The sequence below is a fragment of the Lactuca virosa genome, chromosome 7 (genome assembly GCF_052849685.1).
Source record: "Lactuca virosa cultivar CGN04683 chromosome 7, Lactuca_virosa_CGN04683_v6, whole genome shotgun sequence".
NCBI classification, from domain to species: domain Eukaryota; kingdom Viridiplantae; phylum Streptophyta; class Magnoliopsida; order Asterales; family Asteraceae; genus Lactuca; species Lactuca virosa.
In genome coordinates, this window is record NC_136432.1 from 114,469,077 (window position 1) to 114,493,597 (window position 24,521).

At 43.1% G+C, this 24,521-nt stretch overlaps 1 pseudogene; it reads right to left on the reverse strand.

The window, feature by feature from the left end:
- Window positions 1–10,059: 10,059 nt before the first annotated feature.
- Window positions 10,060–11,290, reverse strand: LOC145127063 (pyridoxal 5'-phosphate synthase subunit PDX1.3-like; annotated as a pseudogene).
- Between the last annotated feature and the right edge of the window lie 13,231 nt (window positions 11,291–24,521).

Below are 24,521 nucleotides of genomic sequence, written 5' to 3' on the forward strand. Positions count from 1 at the left end.
GTCATCTGGGCCTGCTCTGAAGCAAACTCCGGGCAAAACATCGCCCTCTCAGTGAACATCCGGGTGATCTCCGTCACCGACTCCCCATCCTGTCTCAAACTCAAAAACTCCTGTGCCAATCGCTCCCGCTCAACCCGTGGAATGTAGCGGGCGCGGAACATATCCCTGAACTGCTCCCAAGTAACAGCAACTCTCTGATCATCAGAGTACGACCCAGTCGCAAGTCTCCACCAGTCCTTGGCCCCAGACCTAAGCAGGTTCAGAGCACACCTGACCTTCTGGTCAGCAGGACACGAGCAGGTGAAGAAACACCCCTCCACATCTGAAATCCATCTCATAGCCTTGATGGGATCCTGCGTCCCATCAAAAGTAGGGGGCTTCGTGTTATCGAAGTCCCTGTACTGAAAACCTCTACCAACTCCTCCTCCCGTCGCTGATACAGCTGCTGCGGCGGCTGTCTCTACAAGGGCTGCATAACGCTCATCAAAATACTCCACCATGGCGGTCTTGATCGACCCGAACATCTCCGGTAACTGAGCCCGGAATGCAGCAGCAACCTCATCATGCAGGATCTCTCGAATCCTGGCATCCAATTCCTCTGTACCCATCTGCACCACTGGCTCAGGTGCTGTCGGCCCCTCCTGGCCTCTGTCCCCTGATCCTGATCCCGAACCGGATCCAGCCACGAAGCGCCTCGTCATCACCATTCTAAAACATATCACCAGTTATCAGATAATTCATATAAATCACTGGGAGCCAACTCCCTACTAACACTAGGGATTGCGACTTACTTGACACGCGTATAGGTCCTGTGCTTTCAGTAGCATGGGCCCCTAATACCTTCCACACCTACCCATATTTTCCCCAAGTATCACCACAACACCCTAACAATATGCACAACATGGCGAGCGCTCAATCCTCACTCCTAGAGGAATGCTAAATATCTTATAACTGACCTCCCGGTCTCACTCAATCCTTCCTATCCATGAAACTTCCACCAACCCTGCAGCACTAATGTATGCTAGCCATGCATAACGTTGGACCCTATAGACTTTAGAATATCCAATCCTACCCCAAGCCCCCAATCAAACAAGAACAGAACATAAGGCCAAATCAAACATTCTCAGGCTATAAGATCTTAATTATGTACAACTGGGATGCATACATTAGACAACTACAGTAATGATGCCAATCTCACATAAAGGAAACCCTAGGCTAGCAAGCATCATGTATTCAGGCAATTCTATCATGCAATTCCTGAAGATCCCTAGCCTAGCACTAACATGATGTTCTATCATATCGTATAATCAAATAACTTGTATGGTATTTTGGGGTCTACATACTGGCTCCGGCTGATCGTACGCCCTGCATCCTCCTTTATTTATTTTGAAAACCTTTTTGAAAAATCATTTTGAAAATCCTTTCCTTGATTTGAGACTGGAGTCACACGAGTGTTCCTCCAATTCACTCAAACCAAGGCTCTTATACCAACTAGTAACACCCAAAAATTCAAGCCAAATTTAAACTTTCAAAACATGTCGAATTTATCAAAACATTACAACTTTGTTTTCAAAATACATTTATATCAGAGTTTTCCCAGAAACATAACATAATAGGAGGAGCTGTACGATCATGCCTTCGCCTTGCCGCGATCCCCTGATGTACCTGAAACAATAAACTGAAACTGTAAGCCCGAAAGCTTAGTGAGTTACCCCCAAAATACCGATACACATACAGTCCACATAACCATGTCACACCATGACATATCATAACAAACTGAGCAGAACAGCACATAACGGGTCCACAGATTTACAGACTGGAATACCCCTGGGCCCACAGTGTGAGTCTGGAATGCCTACCGGGCCCTCAGCTCACATCTGGATTGCCACCGAGCCCTCAATACGAGTCTGGAATGCCTACCGGGCCCTCAGCTCGTATATGGAATGCCACCGAGCCCTCAGTACGAGTCTGGAATGCCTACCGGGCCCTCAGCTCGTATCTGGAATGCTCCCAAGTCCTCAGTATGAGTCTGGAATGCCTATCGGGCCCTCAGCTCATATCTGGAATACTCTAGGGTTTGTTGGCTACCGCACGGAGCAGTACAACCTCAACCCATCCCACATAACATATCAACATGTAACAGATAATGCACATGCAGACAATCAATCAGTATCACAGGTAGTCCTACAGACCTACCCTCTAGCGTATCAAACTAGCATGCATAACTAACTCATACTCAACATAATACAACTACTAGGATATCATATCCGATGGGCCGGCCTTGGTGCCTTAGACCCCTTAGTATAGTGAGGATAACTCACCTCGCAACTGTCGTCGGAAATAAGAAGGCTCAACTCCTGGGTCCAACACGAACTCCACCACCTATAGGTACCATACAAACCTTTTTCATAAATCTCCCAATTACCAGAAACCATCAGAAGTCAACTGGTCAACCCTTGGTCCAAGTCAAAGTCCACAGTCAAAGTCAACAGTCTATGTTGACTCGACTCGTCGAGTCCTTCCTGAACTCGAGAAGTCGTGAAATCCTTGATTGGCTCGTCGAGTTCCCTTTTTAACTCGTCGAGTTCATACGTGGCCAAGATTTGGAAGAAACCCTAGCCAACTCGCTGAGTCTTATAACAACTCGCCGAGTTCAAGGCAATCTTCAGCGAACTCGCCGAGTTGCTCAACCAACTCGACGAGTTCACGGCTATGTTCATAGGACTCGCCGAGTCCAACGTTCTACTCGCCGAGTTCATTCAGTCCTTTTTCCATACAGACCTGGTTTGAGCCATGCAGCGGCTCCAAACCACAGATCTAGGCTTCTAGGGCATGCTTATCACGTAAAGTTGCAAACTTTACATGCATGCATAGCTTTAAGGGCTCCAAATGTCAAAACTAAGCTCTTAATGGGGTTCTAAGCTCAAGAGGGACCTCAATCACGAACATAACTGAGACTTTACAACTCTAGAAGGTAATGAGGGTCCAGATCTGAAGTATAGCCCAACCATAAGGTTTCTCTACCAAGGATTTGGGGTTTTAGGGCTTAAAAGCAACAATTTAGGGACAAACAAGATCTAATAGATCAATAATCAAGATGGAAACTTTATTACCAGAATGGGTGACCACAAATGAATGTGTTATGGATCTAAGTCCCCTTCCTTGAGCTCTTCAACCCCTTCCTTCTTCCACTTGCTCCAATGTGCACCAAAAGTCCCTTCACAAGGCAACAATCACTCAAACTCACCAATGGGGACTAGGGTTTCGATAAGGAATGCTCTGAGGGTGATGGAGGCTGAGATGGGGCTATAAGGACGTTTAAATAGGGTGCAAACCCTAAGGATTAGGGTTTCCTCCTGACTGGCCTACTCGCCGAGTCTAGGCGTGGACTCGGCGAGTAGATCACTTAAAGCCCGCGTCCAATTCGACATCTACTCGGCGAGTTAGGGCTACAACTCGCCGAGTAGCTCTTACAAAAAGAAACATTTAATCAAATTAAATACGTACCAGGAACGGGGCGTTACACGTAAGTTTCAAATCGTGAGGTGAAGAGCATTCTTGATAAAACAGTGAATCCGACGAGAAAGGATTGGAGTTTGAGGCTTGATGATGCCTTATGGGCCTATCGGACCGCTTACAAGACCCCGATAGGAATGTCCCCATTTAGGTTGGTTTTCGGAAAGCCATGTCATCTACCCGTCGAATTAGAGCATCGTGCATTTTGGGCGGTCAAGCAATGTAATTACAATATTGATGAGGCGGGGAGGCATAGGAAGCTTCAACTCCAAGAGCTAGAAGAATTGAGAAACGATTCCTATGAAAACTCAAGAATTTACAAGGAGAAAATGAAGCTCTTCCACGACAAGTCCAGCACCCGGAAGCATTTTGAACCGGGGCATAGGGTCTTACTTTACCATTCACGATTGAAGTTATTTCCGGGCAAGTTAAGGTCAAGATGGATTGGACCTTTTTTTGTGATAAAGACCTTTGACCATAGGGCGGTAGAAGTTCAAAGTGAAAAGACGGGACAAATTTTCAAAGTCAATGGGCACCGGTTGAAGCCATTCTATGAAGGTTTCAATGCTAATGCTCTTGAAATCATCCATTTGGATGTCCTGATGTGTTGAAGCAAGCAAGGAAGACGTCTCGTCAAAGACGTTAAAGAAGGGCATTTTTGGAAAGCTATGCTTTCATCCTTTTCCAAATCCAAATAAATCATTTTAAAACAGCGTTTTCGGGATTTTGAAAATAAAATTTTGAAAGGTTTCGTCCTTCATTCCCCGTTTTATTCCCACTTTTGTCGAAAATTTTGAAACCGGGCCTTACGGGAATCATTCTGGCCTAGAAATTGAGCTTTTAGAAAAATCAGATTTTTTTGACCCACAGGAAGGGCCCACGGCCCGCATAAGAACTATGAAGGAACACCCGCGGCCCGCGTAGGTAGAAGGTCAAAATGTCGTTCAGTAAGCGCGACCATCGTGCGGCCCGCGCCCAGACCGCGTGTAGGATCAGACCTTTTTCTCGCAACTTGACGCGACCACCGTGTGGCCCGCGCGGGATTTTTGAGTACTTGGTAATTTTTTCCATCGCAACAGATCCCGCGGCCTCCATGCGACCCGAGATGAACCCGCGTTGGAGACCAGAACTTTTGGACAAACTTGACGCGGCCAGCACGCGGCCCGCGCCTTGCCCGCGTGTTGGTCGTTGACTGGATTTTAAGCTGTTGACTTGTTTTGACTTTCGTTGACCAGGAGTTTAATGATTTGACCAAACATTGACCGGGTTTGACCTCTCTTGACCAAGGATTAAAACACTCCAGCCTTCTTCTTCTTCATTCAAACCCTACTCAAACTCCACCATTTTCTCTTTAGAAGCTCAAGAACACATAACCCACTTCTCACAAAAATCCGATTTCCCGGAGTTCTACCGGTCGGAATCCCGCAATACCACCGCCATTCTCTCCCATTTTCCAAACTCTACAAACCCTACCCAAAATCCGGTCCGATCTGTGGCCGGAATTCCAGGCGCCACCACCACCCTCCACCACATTATTTCGCGTTTTCTGACCAACTCTGGCCAAATCAACCAAGTTTCTCCATCGAGAGTCTTTCGAAACTCTTGGAGTGCTTGAGGGAGTTCAAGCACTTTTTAATAACATTGGTTGGGGTCAGTTTCTCTATAATCGTGCAACCACCTACGTTGAGCCGACTTTGGAATTCCTCTCCACATTTCGCATGGACAACGATACGAACACCATCACCTTCCAAATGTTAGGCGAGAGTAGGTCATTGCCATTTCGAGTCGTCAATGCCTTAATGGGTACCCCTGTGGATCACACTTACTCCCAACAGGATCCTTGGCCTGCCACCTTTAACGAACACAATTTTTGGCAGCAAATCACTCACGAGCCATGCTACTCATCATCTTCCTTCAAGGCCTCCTCAATCATTCATCCATGTTTACGCCTGGCCCACCGAGTCCTTACATGCACCATCTTTGCCCGCTCTGAAGTGGGTCAAATTTCCAAAGCTGAATTATTCTTTCTATGGTGCATGACTCGCGAAAACGGACCCAACCCGGATTTTTCCACCTTCTTCTTCACCAAATGCTATAATCTCACCACTATGGACACCGGAGACATTTTCATCGGCGGCTTGATCACCCTCATTGCATCTAGATCCCCACTTCAGCTCCTTATCTCCACCCTTCCATTTGAAAAGGCGTCTAAACCCTCTAGCCTTGACATCCTTGCACTCCGGCGGATGCAAATCATCCGAGAATCAGTTGATGGTCACATTTGGAACCTTGATAATCAGCCATACCTCATTCTTCCTCACGAGTATATAGGGTGTTTCGAACCAACCGGCCCCGAACAATGGGTCATTCCATCCGACTACCCTCCTCCTGTGGATGATGAAGATGACCAGTTTCAACCCCCACAACATTTTGCCCAGCCTTAATATCAGCCACAGCAGCAGGGGGGACACGAGATCCCACCATATTTCCCCCTAACTTCTTCGACCAATTCGCCACGATGTTCTCCACGGTTCAGCGCATCGATACTCAGACGCAGGAGAACACCCGAGCTATCCAGTCCGTGGCGGCCCGTGTCGATCAGCTGGAGCAGTCCTTCCCACCCACGTCTCGCCAGGTCCAGGATATGTGGGATTACCACTATCGCCACAGACATTTCTCGCCCGCCGACCCTCCGATTTAGGTCATTTTCGCCCTTTCCTTAAGCATTGAGGACAATGCTTGTTCTTAAGCTTGGGGTGGGGCATTTCCCCTTTGCTTTTACTTTTTCATGCATTTTTTTAGTTAGGTTGCATTTCATTTTAGTTTTAAGCTAATTTGCATTCATTTTTTTATTTTTTATAAAATTCCAAAAAGATTTTATTTTCTTCTTTTCTACTTTCTATTTTTGCATAACATTTAGCTTAGGGCATTAGCATTCATGCATTTTTGTTATCTGTTTATTCTCACCCCCTTGGATGTCATGGAACAGGTTCATAGTTATTGTATCATTATTGGTCCAAGATCTTGTTGATATCTCACCCATCGAACCGGGACCACTAGCTGCAGTTTGGAGTTCATACTTGGGATCAGATGCTGGAAGCTTAAAGGGGTAAGTGATCATGGCCAAGTAGTTTCATGAAGAATTATGCATGCAATACTAACAACTGTAGGATATACTATAGCAATGGATGTTCTTAGCCTTGTGGTCACTACTGCTGAGAGGATCATACTTGATCATGTTTGAACCATTAGGATGAAGCACTGGTGCTTGTCCCCGAGTAGCATCCATATCCAGTCTTTTTACATCACCATATTCTTTTTGCAATTTACTTAGGATTTTAGAGAGTCTTAGCCCACATTTGGGCATTTTCGTTATTTTTGAAAATTCGCAAGTTTGAAAAGGAGCTTACATATTTACGCTCCATACATGGTCATTTTCACACTTAGACCATTCAGATTATATTACTACCCTCTCGGTTCCACTCACATACTTTTGGGAACCAAATTTTGAGTCCAAAAAAAAGAGTATTCTTGATAAAAAGAAAAAATTCAATATGTTAGTGAATTACCTTCAAGTTTACTACTTATACTTATTTGAAAAAAAATATATTTCAAGCTGCAATTATCTTAGATAGGTGACCGGTTCAATTATTGAACAAACTTTCCTACATTTTGATCACCCGACGTGTGATATCCATTTATTTAGGTTTGTCTTATTGTTTATAGATCGAGTTGTTTATTTTCGCAAATTGGTGATGTTAGAGAGACTGTTGAGTCGGATACTACAGGAGGTTTGGGCCAACACTAAGTGAACTGATTCCTACAATGGTGCCCGACCGATGAACCCAATCACATTTGAGAGTGGCCAACAGACGTGAGATCACGCAACTTTCGTGATAAGAGTGTGAACTTAAAGAAGAGCTCCACACGAGCCCATCCAACTGCTTTCTCCCTAATACATATGTTCTTCATTGTATGCATGCTCCATTGGGGCTGCGACTGACCATCCCTCCTTACTCACCTAAAGGAGTTGTCCTAGCTGTGGTTTATGGTCCCATTGTCATCGGATGAAAAAGTAATGAGACAATAGCAAGATCAATTCTGACCATGTTGAGTAACGATGATCAGGTTCCGTGGTTCTATCCATTCTTTTTATTTTTCTTAGGATAGTTCATCCCGAGTTCATTTTAGTCTTGTCTTACTTGAGGACAAGTAAGGTTTAAGCTTGGGTGATTTGATAGCTTCATTTTATTTACTTCTTTTCATAGTTTATTTTAGCACATTTCATTCGCATTTTAGTTAATTTCCATGCATATTTTCCTTTTTGTTATTTCATGACCATTTCGGGTACTTTCTAGTTTCTTGAGCATTATTGCAGATTTTTTGGAGACTAGCGGAGCGGGATTTTTGGGAGGCGATTGACAAGAAGGGAAATGGGGACTTTGCGCTTGATGACTATGGAGATGATGCAGGAAGTGGGCTTGTCAATTATTTGAATGCTTGGAAGAATTAAACTTTAAATTTGCAAGATGCGGGGGGGGGGGGGGATTTCGAGTGTGCGGAGGCTGATGATCGGGCGATTACAAGAGCTTTGGAGGATTTAGAAAAGTCAAATTGGGCTCAAATTGAAGAGAACTTGAAGAAAAATGGGCTAGAAGCTGATCGGACTCGAACTGGGCCAATGGAATAGTTGTGGGGGCCTAAAACTTGAAGAAGCCTAAAAACTCCGTCATAGTCATGCGGCCCGCGTGGGTTCCTGTAGGGGCAATTTCGGGATTTCATTTGTGGTGATTAGTTGGCTAATTTCTTGATTAAGTAAATGATCTTCAAATTAGCAAGCAACAAGTGATTCTTGTGTTAGTTTTACTTCACACAATCATAAAAAACATTTTCTCCAACATGGTAGTGGAAGCTTTTGACTCCTCTTGGATTTGGTGACTTTTTGGTTCTTAATGCTAGTTGACTTTCACTAATTACATGCTTATTGGCATTAGTGACTTTGACTAAGGAAGTTGTTATGAGCTTCTCTAACCATTTCAATAACTAAGAAAAATCTAGGTAATCTCAAGCTCCTTGGATTACTATAGCCAAATTAAGGGTTTAAATCAAGTATTGCACCATTGGATTCTAATGATATGTTCATCAAAAGTCAAAGTGAGGAGACCTTAAGTCAACCATCCTTCCCTTATTGATTTTACATCAAACTCTTGTTTTTGTTAAAGTGTCCATTTAAATCTTAGTTTAGTTTTAGTTTATTTCAAGTATTTCAAAAGACCACCCCCCCCCCCATTTTTAGTTTTATTGTTATTTAACAAGTATTTTTACAAAGAGATTTTCATTGAGTAACAAATTGAACCAATCTCCGTGGATTCGACCCCTTTACTACTATACACTATTTTAGTGTAAAAGATTTAGGGTTATTTATTTTGTTGGCCTCGACAACCACCAACTTATGAATGATTTATTTAGGTTTTTCTCACGACATTTTACGTGGGACAATCATTGATGAGGTGTTTGGAGCTGTTGATGCTTATGTCCATCGCGATCTCGACTGTTTAGTTGCATAGGCATTTAGTTTGGCTTAGGTCTTGTGTTCTGAACGTCGTAACTTCTTCATACAATATCATATTTTAACGATCTTTATATCTACGTGTTCGTTTGTTGAGTCTACTACAATTTTCGTTAAGATTACTCCCATTAAAGTGTAATATATTTTTACTTACGATTTTATTAAAAAAAACATCCATACATGCATTCATAAAAAAACATATGGATATAAAGATCGTAAGTAAAAATATATTACTTTTTAACTGGAGTAATATAAACAAAAGTTGTAGTAGACTAAAATACGAACACAAGGATATAAAGATCGTTAAAATCTGAGATCGTATGAAGAAGTTATGATGTTCAGAACACATGACCTAAGCAACCAAGTAGTTGATATCGTGATGGACATAAGCATCAAAAGCCCAAACACCTCATTATTGATTGTCCCATGTAAGATGTAATGAGAAAAACCTAAAGAAATCGTCCATAAGTACTGAATGAGTACAAAAAACAAAAATGACTGATTTTGCAACTAAAAAAAATATTAAGGACTAAATGTGTACAAAGTGAGAAATATATTACCCTATTAAGTCATTTTTACCAGCTAACCTAGAGTAGCCGGTCATAAGGATTGAATGTGTACAGTTTAACAAGTTGAAGTGGTAAATGTGGACCGAAAAAAAAACTCAGTGACCAAAATGTGTACAAATCGAAAAATATATTACCATTTTAAGTCATTATCCATTTAGTCTTTTTCATTTCTAACCCCATCTCCAGTCGTTCCATTATCTCTAAAATCACTACTCTGTATTACTTTTCTTCTTTCTGGTGATTACCTTTGGGTAAACAGTGACTACCTTTGGGGAAACGATATAGATGATGACATTGTCGGAAACAACCTTCATCATCAAACACTTACCTCACCACTCACTCCTCCTTCACTACAAATTTCCAGAGTAAATAACTCAAAACCTCAAGTTCAAATCAAAACTGAAATCACTCAAAACCCACCTCTACAAGCATCGACGAACTAGTGTAATGAGTCATCGCTTGAACAATAGCACATGTCCGGCGAGTCGGGTCTGCTCTTGAACACCCCCGACTAACAAATATCGCATCCCAACTGCATCATTAGTGTTCTATCGACCGAAGTTGGAACACCTCTTGCAACAAAGTTCATCACCAGAAGTCGCCAAGTTGCTTCGTCTGAATCACTAATTCGTATGGGGTAGCGATTTTCTTCACAAAAGTGAACACCTCATCGTCTTCCATGTTTTGCAGAACCCTAATGTCCCCCCGCCCCATCACGAATCTTACATGCCTCACAACATCAATTATGTTATACCTGAAAAAGACAGATAAGAATCGATGAGAAATTGGTAAGATTTCACTAAATAAATTCCTTGAATCTCTATGTTTCTTTTGGATTAGAACCCAATAATGAAATCAAGGAATTAATAGGATAAGATAGAACGAAGTCTATTAAAACTTATCAGTTCCTTCCTCGCCTTTAGTACGAATCATGGAAGCACCTTCACGAATCCTTCTCAAAGCCTCTCCAAGATTTCGTCAACCAGAAACGAACGGAATGCTGAAATTGTGCTTTTTTAATGCGGTTCATATCATCAGCCAATGTCAACACCTTTCTCTTATACTCATAATCGAATCTAATTGCTTCCGGAATCTGAGCTTCAACGAGATGTGCAATTCGAGGGTGCTGCGATTTACGGTGTCAGATTGGAGGTTCCACCCCATACATGAGTAATGTTTTGAGTATGTTATAATTTTGGTCCTTCAACTATTCATTTATGTACATTTTTAGACTTGAAAAGATAAAAATACCCCTGCGTGCAAAGCACGTGGGGCACTTAAACAACAACCACTAACGACTAACGACGACAGGGACTAACCGTGTAAGGAAATGGAAACTCAGAGACGGTCCGAGTTAATTTTTAAAAATAGGAACTGAACGTGCTTTTTAGCATCTGCACGAAGGTAGATTCGTGCAATTTACTCTATTTTTAACTTAGATTATCCTTATATTTTGGTTTAATTTTTGGATTTAGTCCTCAACAAAAATATAATACCCTTTACCTTTTTTTAACTTTTTAATTTGAGTAAATTATATGAATCGTCACTCGTGTAGGTGTCAAAAGGCACGTTCAGTCCTTATTTTCAAAAATTAACTCGGACCGTCCCTCGTTTGGTTTAAACTTACACATTTCATCCCTATTAACATGAAATGAGTATATTACCCTTACCAATTTCTTTTTTCATTTTTTTTATTTGTGATAATTTATCGATCATCATTTTTGAGTTTTTTATTAAATAAGAAATAAAAGTGGGCACACCCTTTTTATTCATTACCCCTCATCGTCCCACATTTCAATTCCTTTCTCTAGCCTATTTTTCTTGCACCTTACCGATCACATGAAGGTGAAGGCGTACCTGGATGCAACTAAATTTAAAGACTTGAGAATTGGTGATGATTATGTTGTCGTCGTCAGGATGTTATACTTAATCAAGTAGGCGGTAGTTGTTGTGATCCTTACTGGAATTTGCATATTCAAGAAGGAGGCAAGGGTATGAGTCAAACCTAGAATCTGATCCTCTTCTTTAGGAGCTGTCAATGTGTTGTAAAATTCTAGATATGTGAAGGCAGCTCAAGAATCCTATAACTTGAAATCGATTTGATACAAGATCTTGAACAATGAGATGAAGAAATTGATTTAAAGAAATCGACAAGTGGGTGATTTATGATTTTGCATTTTTTTCAGGAACCATTTTCGGAAAACTCTGATTTTGCAGGTTTTTAAAACATCATATGGAAATGATCTCATGGGGTCTATGATGGTGGATTGATTATGAAGATGGTCCGTTGTGTGAAGATTATGGGTTTTATTGTTGGATAAGGTGTTTAAGTCCATAACTATTTTTGGTATGTACTTGACCCGACCCGGCATGGTCCATTTGGGTTGCATGGCATCATGCAATTGGATAAACTAAAATGAGAGAAATAACACTTATGGTTTATTAATTAATTATAAGTTCTAATATAGTAATAATATTGTTTAATTAGTTTTGATCAAGAATTAATTTGGAATTAATTAAGTGATCAAAAGATGACTAATTAAATATATGGGTTGATTATGTAAATCATCCATAACTTGTATAGTGGGCTAAAGGCTCCATGGATTATCAAGTTGGGCTAAGGTCCATAGGATGCTCCATGGGAGTTACAAACCCATGGGTCATGGAAATGAAGAGTCATGTTACATTAGGGTTTACATGGTGTAACCCTAATTGTAACACACTATATAAATGATATGAAGCTCACCAAAATCGGCGACTAGAAGCAATATAGAGGGCAAGCCAATTTCTAAGTGTGACATTCTCTGTCAAAGTTTATTCCAAGAGCATTTGGTGTTGTGTGAAACATTTGAGGCATCACACTTGGGGTGCTAGGCTCTCAAGGTTTTCAAGGAATCAAATCAGCTACAAGGTATGTAATTCTAGCTAACTTTTATGTTAAAAGTTCCCCATGTATGCTAGATAGGATTAAGAACCTTGGAAATCATATTTTGCATGTATTTTAGACAAACATAGATCCAAGGTTTCTAGGGTTGCATGTACACCTTAGGAGTGTTAGAATGCTCAAAACTCATCAGTGGTATCAGAGACTAGGTTTGTTTGCTTGATACTTGATGCAAAATAGCTGAAAAAGTCGAAATTCTTGCTGTCTGCACAGAGACTCGTCGAGTCCATGGGGGGACTCGACGAGTCCAAGCGTATCTTCAACCAACTCGGCGAGTCAGTTCTTGCACTCGACGAGTTGGTCAGGAAGAATGCAGATTTTCGATTTTAGCTGCTGGAAATGGACTAGAAACATTACCCTAAACTGTTTTGGTGTTTTAAAACTTGTTTTAGATTGTGTAATGGTTGTTCTAATCCATTTACAATGGCTAATATTAAAATTCCAAGTTTATATGTGTTCATATGTTCTTGAAATTTTTATATGAATATTCATGTTCTTATGAGTTGTTGATAGATCATAGGAATTACTTGTTAAAATTGTTCAATGCTTAATTCATGATCACTATGTGTTTTAATGGGATCCATAATTTGTCCTCAAGTTATGGATTACCAAAGGTTTTTTCTTTTAAAGTCCATTATTAAACACATAGGTTACATAAAATGAAAAGTCACTCATTTTAATGAACCATTTAACTCATAACTTATGAATTGAAAGGTTTTGTAAAGTTACAAAACTTGCCCTCAAGTTTTGGAACATGTAAAGTCATCTTAATAAACTTTAGTTCCAACCCCTAGAATTTTAAAAGGTTAAAATTCAACCCTTATACTTTATAATATTATAAGTTAATAATATATATATATATATATATATAAGATCAAGTCGTTATACCGTTAGTAGGCCTCATTCACGAAGCCGGTCTATAAGGGGGGTATAAGGTTGTTGCCTATAAAATGGCAGCTTAATGGGTGTCAATTCTCACCCACCGCTTCCTTGATCGGTGAAGGGTTGTTAGCCGAATGGGTAGGACAATGACTTAATAATTCTCATTAAAAGTATAATGATTATTATAAAGTAACTAAATGTTTTTATAAATTCCCAATCTTAGTTACTTTAGGAAAATATGAAAAAGGTGCAAACCCATGAAATTACACTTTGCACTTTGATTAAGTCGTTAGTGGAGCGTGTGTGGTTAACTGGCACACTAACTTGGACTTAACAAGGTAGGTAAAGGGTGACTTAAGGTTTTTCATAGGTCGGTGGAGCGCGTGTGGTTAACCGGCACATCGATTAAGTGAAACACATTAAGGGTACCAAGTAATTTGCATGGTTACTTCACACCTTGTTTTGTGATCCTCGGCATCCCAGTCACAAAACCTGAAGGGCACACTCGAGATTGAAACATGCCATTGAAAAGTTCAATGAATCTCAAAAGAATCTAGGAGTTTCTAAATTAAAACCTAATAATATTTCATTTTTCGTGGTGGAAATTGGTGAATCGTCATTCACCTACCTTTCAAATATGTTATAGCCTAGATTACGGCATCCCTCTTCTAAGTTATAATATATTGTGATTGGATCCTAGCCTTAATATTACATTTGGGTGTTTTATTAAGGACTATCTTTATATCTAAACTAAACTTGTATTTTCTTCTTTTTCAGATGTCTTCCAACAATGCTGCTTCTGGCTCAAACCCTACCGGCTCCTTCTATAACGCCCTGTTCTAAAAACTGTTCGTTATGGATTTCAGAGGCCGAGGCTAGGGGCGTTTTGGTGTTTTATGGGCTTTGTGTTTATTCGAGAGGATTTCGGGCTGGGGTGTATTGCTAGAAGCGTAGGGCTTCTCGCCACCTTTTCATGGATATAAAGTTCGTCGGAAATGGACTCAGAACGAAGGAGTGACGATACTTTGAAGATGTGGTCAATAATAGTCCCTAATAAGGAATTGTAACAAGGTGGTCCTATGCATGCATGGAATACATGCGTGTGAAGTAGCTGGGTACGCCCAGCGTAAGTTGGGTTACGCCCAACGTATAAAGGTGAAAGGATCGCGGGTGCTTAAGGCGTACACCCAGCGTACGCCCAGTGTCCAGCAACCCTAATTTAGGGCCAAGCCACTATATAAAGAACATAACACCCAGGTTAACAGCCTCCATCTCATCTTCATACAGCCACCACGAAACCCTAAACCTCTCTTGGGTGTTCTTGAAACCTTGGGGGTCATTAGAGAGCATTTTGGGTGTTGTAAAGCCATTTCCAAGCAAGTGAAGAGATTAGCAAGGTGGTGGATCGAAGGGGAAGCAGTAGATCCAAGATTGTGGTTCCATTTCAGACCATTGTGAGGTATCAAGTCTGAAACTTTCCTTAAGTATGCTTAGATCTATGTTAATGGAAGTTTTGGGTCTTCTTGGTTCCAAGATTTGACCTTTATGTCACAACTCGCCTTCTAGGTCCAGGGTTGACACCCTTAGTGTCATATGAGTCCCATTAGCAGTAAAGTTCCAACCTTTAGGACTCATTTGTGTCCATGCATGAGATCTAGCCCTTGGAATGAAATCATGTTGTCACCTTTTGAGTTTGGGCTTGTTTGGTGGATTGCAAGTCACCAAGTTAGTGACTTTATGGTTTAAGCCATCAGTAAGGACCTGGATCTGAGTTGGTAGCCTCTGGAGTGGAGTATTAAGCACTTAATGGAAAAGTGTGTTAACAGGAGGATTACGCTGAGCGTACGTGCAGGTACGCCCAGCGTACTCACTAGCAGGCCAGTACGCTTAGCGTACAGTGGAGTACGCCCCGCGTACTCAGCAGAGTTTGGCTTTGTGCAAATTGGGCCTAAGTGTGGACTGTGTTTTGGATTTTGGGCCTTTGGGCCATAGTGGGCCATCAGGAGTCAGTTATTATGGACCAAGGAATATATAATTGGGCTTAGAGTAAGGCCCATTAAGGGATTGGGCCCAATGTAGCAAATTGGGCCATTAGCGAGTTACTAGTGGGCTTGGGAAGCTTACTTAGTGTTGGGCCTTAGTTATGGACCAAGTTGGCCTATGTAACATCCGGTTTTCAGGGATATTATTGTATATGTTAACCTTGAGGTTGGGGAAGTGACTCTACGAGTTAAGGGTCCAACTCGCCGAGTCGAGTCGAGATTGCCCGCGTGGATTTAATGAGTGGACTCGACGAGTCAGAGGAGGGACTCGCCGAGTAGGCGCTGGGCAGAGAAACCCTAATTTTCCGGACTTGTGCCCTATTTAAATGGCCTTAAGCCCTTATTTCCACCTCCGTTATCTCCAGAGAGCCCTGTGGGAAACCCTAGATCAGTTCCATCCATTGTGAGAGAGAGAGAGTGACTAAATTGGGTGTTCTTGTGCAATTTTGAGAGGGGATTTGGAGAGCATCTTGGCTAGGATCAAGAGAAGGCTTTGGATCCAGAGATTCTTCAGAGTTCTGCTCCAGTTGAAGGTAAAAAGATGCTATCTTGATCATTTCCTTATGAGATCTTGTTTTAAGGGAGCTTTTAGGGCTTTCTTCCATTTATCTTGTGTCATGGAGTGATTTGTGTATGGTTTGAGGTTGGGACCTCAGATCTGGACTATGAGTGGCCTTGTGAGTCCAGAAACCCGAGCTTTATTGAGTTGGAAGCAAGCTCTTGTACATCTAGCCCTTATTGGAGTATGTTTTGGCATTATGAGCCTTACATGCCATGCATGAACGTAAAGCTTGCAGCTTTACGTGCTATTCGAGCCTTAGAAGAGTAGATCTAGTGATTGGAGTGATAGATCTGCATTAAATCGTCTGAATGAGAAATCAGATCAAAGGGACTCGCCGAGTCCATGAACTGACTCGACGAGTCAGCGAGGGTTTGTCCCGATGGATTGATTGTGCGATAACTCGGTGAGTTGGGGGTCAACTCGACGAGTTGAGCTGGACTTTTGAGACTTCTGAGGATACGAGGGGACTCGACGAGTCGCAGGAGTGCACTCGACGATTCGGGTCAAACTTGGACTGTTGACTCGAGTTTGACTTCTGTTGACTTTGGGGTTTTGGTCAACATAAGTGATAGAGACCTTGGAGGGGTAAAATGGTCTTTTACCCACTTCAAAGTGTTAGAAAGAGAAAGAATCGCCTCCGGTTATCTGAGTCGTGAAAAGAGTATTAATTAGAGATATTCATCCTTTGTGTTAAGAGGAGGCTAGTTCGAGATCCGAGAGCGAGGTTATTTGCTCACCTGCTAGCCGAGGTGAGTCTTCTAACTATACATTACCTAGAGTGGTATCTATGTGCAGACCGGAGGGTCTTATGTGTTATGTGTATGTTTGAGTTTATGTGCATTGAGATATATGTATGCTATGTGTTATATAGACGGGACCGGAGGGTCCAACGATTTAGACCGGACCAGAGGGTCCAACGATTTAGACCGGACCGGAGGGTCCAACGATTTAGACCGGACCAAAGGGTCCAACGAGCTAGACCGGACCGGAGGGTCCAACGAGCTACGGGACTGGAGGGTCCCGCTGAGACACATGGGTTGGAGGGCCCTGCAGAGTTATAGCCTTGAGTGGCTAGTATGTGTATGTGGTATATTGGGGAACTCACTAAGCTTCATGCTTACCGTGTTATGTGTTATGTGTTTCAGGTATCTCAGAGGATCGCGGGAAGGCACCGGCTTGATTGTACACACCATAGAAAGAGTTATGTTTTGAGGATCCTAGATTATTAATGGAGTTGTGTTTTGTAATTTGAATAAACGAGATTTCTATACAATATGTTATGAAAAGTATGCGGTTTTAAAATGAAAATTTTGTTTGAAAAATTATGTCGTTACAAGTTGGTATCAGAGCATTGGATTGAGGGATTCGAATGCACCTTCGGGTGCGTTTGAACTCAAACTGGGGATTTGAGAAATATTTTCAAAAGAGATAAATATTTCTAAAAATGAGAAAGAGTTTAAGGGAAATGAGTTGGAGCAGTGTGTACAATCAGCCAGAGCCCGAACGGTGATTTCCCAAAATACCCTTACGTTGTATTATGAGATATTTATGAGATATGCTATGAGATATTATGCATGCTAGAGATAGGCTAGGTATTTCATATGTTAGGACTAGAGTGGCCTGATTTGTGATGCCTTAGCCTAGGAGTTACTATTAACTGTGATGTGCTTTCGAGCATGGGCTGAGTAATAGTATCCAACAGGAATCCTTTTAGAGAGGGATTTGAGTAGAGGAGTAATCTAGGAGAGATACCTAGATGAGCATTTGCGGAGCCTATTGAGAGAGTAGTTAGATGCCCGCGTGGGGTAAAGTTGCTTGAGTTCGGTGATATCCTTTTGAGTATGGGCATAGCAAGTGAAGTTGTAACCTAGAGTGGTTATACGTGTTGGTAGAGATCATTCGATGCCCGAATGCTGCTTACTTCGTGCTTTGTGGAACTCTTGATGATGGAAGTCAGGTACTAAGTGAATATGCCGATATTCAGGAGGTAGATGGTTGGCATCATAAGGGGTTCTTCAGCAGCTGATGGCAGAGGAGTGAGAGAACCTAGGAAGAGCCTAGGGAGTGAACTTAGTCAGATGAGTACGCTGACGGAGGAGAGTATTCGCTGGAGGGCGAACTTGCGTAACGAGAATGGTGATCGAGAAGGTTGAACAACTACTTAGGAAATCTGGGACAATCTGTGTGGAAAGTATGGGTAGATGTGGCAGGTAGTATGGGCTCGTACTACTGAAAGCAGAGGACCCATACTCGAAACAGGGAGAATTCCAGAAGTTCTAAGTAGCAAATTGAGAAGAGAGAACATGGTTCGAGTACCATGATTCGTAGCAAATTGAGAAGAGAGAACATGGTTCGAGTACCATGATTCGTAGCGGATTGAGAAGAGAGAACATGGTTCGAGTACCATGATTCGTAGAGGATTGAGAAGAGAGAACATGGTTCGAGTACCATGATTCGTAGCAAATTGATAAGAGAGAACATGGTTCGAGTACCATGATTCGTAGAGGATTGAGAAGAGAGAACATGGTTCGAGTACCATGATTCGTAGCGAATTGAGAAGAGAGAACATGGTTCGAGTACCATGATCCGTAGCGGATTGAGAAGAGAGAACATGGTTCGAGTACCATGATTCGTAGCGGATTGAGAGGAGGTAACATGGTTCGGGTACCATGATTCATAGCAGATCGAGAGGTGGCCACATGGTTCGAGTACCATGACTCGTGGCGGTTAGTGCTTCTGGTTTACCAGTTATTCTGTTGTAATTGTTTAGACTGAGATCAGATGTGATAGAGTGAGGGCCAGAGGGCCATGTTGAACAGGTTTCAGTGGGACCTACCTTGAGAAGGAAATTGAGTTAGTTTCGACAGATTTTACTGGTGAAGCGCCAGTTGGAGTCGCAAGACTCAGGGATGAGGCTTTATGGAGGACTGCGGTCTGAGTTGAGCAGTCAGCCGGTAGATGAGGTGTCACATTCTGTGATAAGAGTTGCGCTTTTTCCGTTTCATGTTAGAAGCGAAGGAGATAACGAACTTTTGGTTTCTGAGTTGGAGGTAAACCCTGTGGGGTAGCATATGGTTGTGATATTTTCACCAGAATATTTGAGCATCATGTCTACTGCGAAGTATGTCCCATTCTATGAGAGAGTTATTAGTGGGGACTGAGATGGCTAAGGACAAGGATACACCCTATTTGAGCATAGTAGGGCATGTATTAGTTGCAGTAGCAGACGATCAAGAAGAGGATATTGGTGCGGTGGCTCTTATTGTCTATGATGAGTATCGAGTGTGGTAATGAGGACTCCGCTCTTATTACAACCCACGTGATGGAACATTGGTTGAAGAGTCGAGGATGAGGAGTATGATAGTTCATTATTTCAGATTAAGAGTCAGAATTACTACTGGACAGTTGAGATGTCCGGTATTGGGATGGTATGAGATTCTGTATGATTAGAGGCAATCATGATGAGAAGTTTCTGAGGATTTCATCTGAGATCCGGGGCATTTGGAGTTGCGGGGTCTCTATCGGGGAGACCACCGAGCATTGCGTAGTACCTTCCAAGGGTAAGTGTGATGTTCCTGGTGGAAACAGTCTGTGGAATAGATTATTGGTGTGCCAATTGGTGATGGTTCGAACCCTGAGTGGGGGGAGAACCGGGTATTCTATCAAGAGGATCAGAGATTTGTTCAAGAGCGGTTAGGGAACTGGATAGAGACATGCACTATGGACTCGTGAGACCAGGGATATTGGTGGTTAAGGTGAGTTGTAGAGGGAGTTAATGCATGTGGTACGCGTTCAAGAAAGGATGAGTGTCTCCACGGAAGGTGGCCGTTGGTCAGAAGCCTTGTGGTGGTTAGGGATTCTTCAAGGTTGTAATGGTAAATTCGAGGTGGTTGGCTCGAAAGGATAGTTTCGGCAGTTGGGAATTTCTGGTTAATGTATGGGTTGTGATTGGGCAGCCAAATTCAGGGTCAGTATGTGTATTCTGGCATGGGTTTTGAGCAATAGAGGAGGGAGTTTCGGTTTGTCGTCAACATGTTCTGAGTCATTGACGATTCCTCCGTGTTTCAATTGAGAGTCGGAATAATCTGACGTTACGAGTTGTGTGAGAGGAAGGTCGGTGGTGGATTCGAGATATTGTGAGATTCTGGATGGATACATTGCGGTATCCGAGTATTGATGCCATGGGTGGCAGATCAATGGTTGAGGGAAGACATCATGAGATGCTGTGATGGTGTACCGAGGTACCCGAGTGATTTATTGTTCCAGTGGGAACCCAACAGTAAATTGTCGTCGGAGTGGGACTGTCTAAGGGTGTATCTGTGCTGAGAAGAGTGCCTTGCCTACGAGAACTTACATTAGGAGTGGTGGTGCATAAACTGAGTGGGTGTGCACCTATCTATGTTGGGCCGCGAAGCGTAAGTTAGTGAACGCAGTGAGGTAATGACCTGAGGATGAGATTGTGGGGCGAAAAGAGAGGGTGTTGTGATATTGCGGGGAGCCGTAGTACTCACCAGTCATTAGGGGAGTGTTGTGATACTTCGGGGAGCCGTAGTACTCACTAGTCAGAGAGAGGGTGTTGTGATACTGCGGGGAGCCGTAGTACTCACTAGTCAGAGAGTGGGTGTTGTGATACTGCAGGGAGCCATAGTACTCACCAATCATTAGGGGAGTGTTGTGATGCTGCGGGGAGCCGTAGTACTCACTAGTCAGAGAGAGGGTGTTGTGATACTGCGGGGAGCCGTAGTACTCACCAGCCATTAGGGGAGTGTTGTGATACTGCGGGGAGTCGTAGTACTCACCAGTCATTGGGGAGTGTTGAGAGACTGCGGGGAGCCATAGTACTCATTAGTCGGTGAGAGGGTGTTGTGATAATGGGGGAGCCGTAGTACTCACTAGTCAGAGAGAGGGTGTTGTGATACTGCGGGGAGCCGTAGTACTCACTAGTTAGAGAGAGGGTGTTGTGATACTGCAGGGAGCCGTAGAAATCACTAGCCAACGAGAGAGTGTCGTGGTGCTACGGAGAGCCGTATTATTCGCTAGTCAGAGCATGACGCAGAAGAGTTTTTAGGCTTGGGTAGCCTTAATCCTTGAGTTCGGGATCCTGGTGGCCGGACCAGGGGCGAGACTAGGGTCTCCATATGTGTCGGGAATCGTTATTTTCTAAGTTAAGTTGAGGTTATCGCAATCGAAAGGACTTGGGGAAATGATGTACGCTTGAGTTGCGGGTCATGGGTCATGAGTTGGGTGCTCCATTGGGATGAGTGATTCCAAGTCTGTATCGAACCAGACTCTTGAGTTTGAGTTTGGCGTTAGTGGTACATCGAGTTGGCGAAATGAGACTCCGGATTCTGAGAGGGGTCCCATTTTGAGGAGTATTGTTTGTCATCCAAAGTTTTAGACCTGAGTAGGGTCAGTTCGTTGGTGCGGGAGGTACCGCGAGGTGCATGGATCTAATGAGTAGTAGACGACAGAAGTCGAGGGTGAGACAACTTCCGTATTCGCTTGAGGTAAAGAGAAATTCGCGACTTGTATGTCACACTGGGCCGAGATAGTTGTTGTGAGAAGAAAGTCAGTGGGACGTTTTGGGACACGCAATGGGTAACCTTTGGAGGTTCAACCGCTGGGTCGGGAGACGACCTGGTGCTCAGTTTTGAAAGGGATGTTGAGAAGGGAGCCGAGATTTATGTTTGTTAGACGTCGGAGGACGCTTCTGAACAAGCATGATTATTTTCCGTGCATGAGGTCAGAGTATTGATGGTTCGTTGTTCACATGGGTTTTGATTGCAATACAGTGGATGGGTCCCTGGTGTGATGTGATCCTTTCATCCCTTAGTATATGATATGGATTGTTTATCATGTCCGGGATGAGTGATCGGTAGCCAGTTTTGGGCATGAACTTGTTTTTATCGGCCCCAACTAGAGAATCAGAGGGGCAGTGAGTTTGGGGTTTGTTATTCGAGGAGCGAATAACGTGACGATATCTTGAGAGGGCGGTCTGGCTGCGTGACAGGCCACTAGAGTTCCCAGATTCTGGAGTGTCAGAAGGGGTAGCGTAGCGGCGGATGGGTATGTCCTCTTCCGGGTTTGGGAGTTCATGTTGGTTTCAGGTGTCTATGGAGGAATTTAGTTGTGTGGCATGAGATACTTCGGAGGTACTTTCCGGGTTGTTGGGTTCAACCTATGTGGCGTTGGGAAGCGATTTCGAGGGCGAAATCTAATTCAAGTGGGGGAGAATTGTAACATCCGGTTTTCAGGGATATTATTGTATATGTTAACCTTGAGGTTGGGGAAGAGACTCGACGAGTGAAGGGTCCAACTCGCCGAGTCGAGTCGAGATTGCCCGCGTGGATTTAATGAGTGGACTCGACGAGTCAGAGGAGGGACTCGCCGAGTAGGTGCTGGGCAAAGAAACCCTAATTTTCCGGACTTGTGCCCTATTTAAATGGCCTTAAGCCCTTATTTCCGCCTCCCTTATCTCCAGAGAGCCCTGTGGGAAACCCTAGATTAGTTCCATCCATTGAGAGAGAGAGAGAGAGAGAGAGAGTGGCTAAATTGGGTGTTCTTGTGCAATTTTGAGAGGGGATTTGGAGAGCATCTTGGCTAGGATCAAGAGAAGGCTTTGGATCCAGAGATTCTTTAGATTTTTGCTCCAGTTGAAGGTAAAAAGATGCTATCTTGATCATTTCCTTATGAGATCCTGTTTTAAGGGAACTTTTAGGGCTTTCTTCCATTTATCTTGTGTCATGGAGTGATTTGTGTATGGTTTGAGGTTGGGACCTCAGATCTGGACTATGAGTGGCCTTGTGAGTCCAGAAACCCGAGCTTTATTGAGTTGGAAGCAAGCTCTTGTACATCTAGCCCTTATTGGAGTATGTTTTGGCATTATGAGCCTTACATGCCATGCATGAACGTAAAGCTTGCAGCTTTACGTGCTATTCGAGCCTTAGAATAGTAGATCTAGTGATTGGAGTGATAGATCTACATTAAATCGTCTGAATGAGAAATCAGATCAAAGGGACTCGCCGAGTCCATGAACTGACTCGACGAGTCGGCGAGGGTTTGTCCCGATGGATTGATTGTGCGATAAATCGGTGAGTTGGGGGGTCAACTCGACGAGTTGAGCTGGACTTTTGAGACTTCTGAGGATACGAGGGGACTCGACGAGTCGCAGGAGTGCACTCGACGAGTCGGGTCAAACTTGGACTGTTGACTCGAGTTTGACTTCTGTTGACTTTGGGGTTTTGGTCAACATAAGTGATAGAGACCTTGGAGGGGTAAAATGGTCTTTTACCCACTTCAATGTGTTAGAAAGAGAAAGAATCGCCTCTGGTTATATGAGTCGTGAAAAGAGTATTAATTGGAGATATTCATCCTGTGTGTTAGGAGGAGGCTAGTTCGAGATCCGAGCGCGAGGTTATTTGCTCACCTGCTAGCCGAGGTGAGTCTTCTCACTATACATTACCTAGAGTGGTATCTATGTGCAGACCGGAGGGTCTTATGTGTTATGTGTATGTTTGAGTTTATGTGCATTGAGATATATGTATGCTATGTGTTATATAGACCAGACCGGAGGGTCCAACGATTTAGACCGGACCAGAGGGTCCAACGATTTAGACCGGACCGGAGGGTCCAACGAGCTAGACCGTACCGGAAGGTCCAACGAGCTACGGGACTGGAGGGTCCCGCTAAGACACACGGGCTGGAGGGCCCTACAGAGCTATAGCCTCGAGTGGCTAGTATGCGTATGTGGTATATTGGGGAACTCACTAAGCTTCGTGCTTACCGTGTTATGTGTTATGTGTTTCAGGTATCTCTGAGGATCGCGGGAAGGCACTGGCTTGATTGTACACACCAGAGAAAGAGTTATGTTTTGAGGATCCTGGATTATTAATGGAGTTGTGTTTTGTAATTTGAATAAACGAGATTTCTATACAATATGTTATGAAAAGTATGCGATTTTAAAATGAAAAATTTGTTTGAAAAATTACTTCGTTACAGCCTAGGGGTAGAATGGTCATTCTACCCTATGAAGGATTATTGGATTGGACTAAGTGTATCGTGGTATTGGTAGCTCGGGGAGCCGAAGGAGCACCAGTTCAGGAAGTAACAGATAACAGCCTGAGAGATATCAACAAGGGTTCAGCAGTGCAAGGTGAGTCTCCTCACTGGTGAATGGGTCTAAGGCCACAATGCCGACCTATGTAGTTATGAGTAGGAAGACCAGAGGGTTAGCCCTAGGCATTGTATGCTAGTATGATATTCCGGACCAAGGTCGGATGTCGGGCGGGTGTCCAGTGAATGGTTTGCATGATAGATTATACTTGTTGTCTGTGTGATACTTGTATGTGCCTGGTAGGGAGGTGAGGGTGGGTGAGGTCCCGTATCTCACCATTAGCAAAGTGTGGACGAGGTTCTATATCTCATTAGTAGTAGAGCA